Consider the following 2,291-nt stretch of genomic DNA (forward strand, 5'->3'; position numbering starts at 1 on the left):
TGGAAAAGTAGAGACAAACTTAGGGGCTATGACACATGGCATAAATACACTATCAAAAATAACTGAAAACACAAATAGTGTACTAAATAGATGACTGGGACCTCCTAAAAATTAGACACTTAGTGTTTCAAAACATTTCACACACAAAAAAAATTTTTTTAAACCCAGACTGGGAAAAAATTAGCAATGACACATAAGACAAGGAGCTACCATCTAAAATGTATAAAACACTTCAACAACTCAATAAGATGACAAATAATCCAATTTAAAAATGAGCAGAGGACATGAACAGATACTTCACCAAAGAAGACATTCAGGTAGTCAACAAACTTATGAAGAAATGCTCACAATCTTTAGCCATTAGAGAGATGCAAATCAAAATGATGGATCATTTTACCCCACATTAGTAGCAAACATCAAATTCTGGAGAGGGTGTGGAGAATATGGGACCCTCTTACACTGCTAGTGGGACTATATAAAGGTCCAACTGCTGTGGAAATCGATATAGCACTTTCTCAGAAGGTTGGAAATAGAAATCGTGTATGACTCAACAATCTCTCTGCTTAGCATATATTCTCAAAAAATAAGAGTTGTTGCATGAATAGATACATGCACACCCATGCTCAATGCAGTATTATTCACAATAGCAAAAATATGGAAACAGCCTAGATACCCATCAGCAGAGGAATAGTTGAACAAACTTTACTATATACACACAGTGGAATATTATACAAGACTGTATAACATGAAGGACTCTAGAGAACATTATGCTGAGTTAACTTACTTGGTTAGAAAGGGACACATAATACATGAGACCATGACTGTAAAAAAGTAAGAAGAAGGTTTTCATTCTATAATAAGCATTTCAACGATAATTACCAGGGGTGGGAAGGAAGGGAAAATTATTCACTGGATAGGATATAGACATGTGTGAACTTGGGTGATGGAGAAAAAAAGAAAAGAAAGGACCAAAAAAAGGAACTGTTTTTGTCTTTTATTTATTTCATGTACTGGAGGAGAAGCAATGTGTATTTGTTTTCTCATTAGGACAAACCATTGGGAACTTTCCTGCAAATGAAAAAAGAAGGATAAAGAGAGAAGATTTGGAAATGGATCATGGTTATGGTTGTACAACATGGAAGGGAAATCATTGGAATGTGGAGCGCATTAAGTCTGAATTTAGAAAAATTGTATGTCATCAAAACTGGAATGGAAGGCATTAAGATTGATAATGAGGCATTATTAAATGGAAATAGATTGGTATTGGGCATTTAAAATCAGTCAAACATATTGTGTATGATGCCAGTAATGAAAAAACGAAGAATTTCTCTCTATCTGAGAGAAAAAGATGGAAGAAAACTGAAGATGCATGAAAACAATTAGTCCAATGAACTAATGAATCATACAAACATCAGTCTCCAAGACCATGAGAATAGAAGAACTACATGGCACCTGGCTACCACTACCAACTGCTCTGAAAGGGATCATATTAGAGTGGAATAAAAATGTGGAACAAAACTCAAAATCATAAAAATGACCCCTGAGAATATGGCCTTATTTACCCTTCAGGTCTGGAAATAAACTCAACCCCATGATTCAATTTTCAGCCAAGCAACAGGCATGTTGCTCCTTGGAAACCCTATACAGGGTCACTATGGGTCTGAACCTACTCTGAGGCACTTTAACAACAATAACAACATAAGGGGAATAGTAACATTAGGGAGATAAGTACACCTTAGAATAATTAATCATTTGACATTAAAAAGGACAGCATTTACCCAAGGACAAAGTTTAGAAGGGTTAGGAAAGGAGGAATGGAAGCAGAAAATATAGACTGACAGTGGGATAAGAGATATTATATTGCATTGCAATCAATAAGATGAAACACAATGTGTATGAATTATTGACTGGAAAAACGGATCTGGTTTGTAGCTTTCACCTAATTCTTTAAAAACATTCACCTAATTTCACCTAAAAACAAATGTATATTTCCAGCTTGACTGACAACATGGCTCTAGATGCATCTTGGGCCAATAGGAACACATACCGCATTCACCCACGTACATATAAACACACACACAATGCAGGAACTGATGAATAAGAAAAGATATAGGAAAGAGTGAGATAACTAAGATGGTTTACTGACTTGAAAGTCAAAGTTTAAGAGGGAAAGGATCATTAATTGTTATGTATCAAGGACAGAAATCCCGCCTTTGAGCCAGACTTAAGGGCCCTAGCACAAGGAGATTCCTATTTAATAGCAACCACACAACCGCCACTCGTCTGTCTGT

The sequence above is a fragment of the Chrysochloris asiatica genome, unplaced genomic scaffold (genome assembly GCF_000296735.1).
Source record: "Chrysochloris asiatica unplaced genomic scaffold, ChrAsi1.0 scaffold00107, whole genome shotgun sequence".
NCBI lineage: Eukaryota > Metazoa > Chordata > Mammalia > Afrosoricida > Chrysochloridae > Chrysochloris > Chrysochloris asiatica.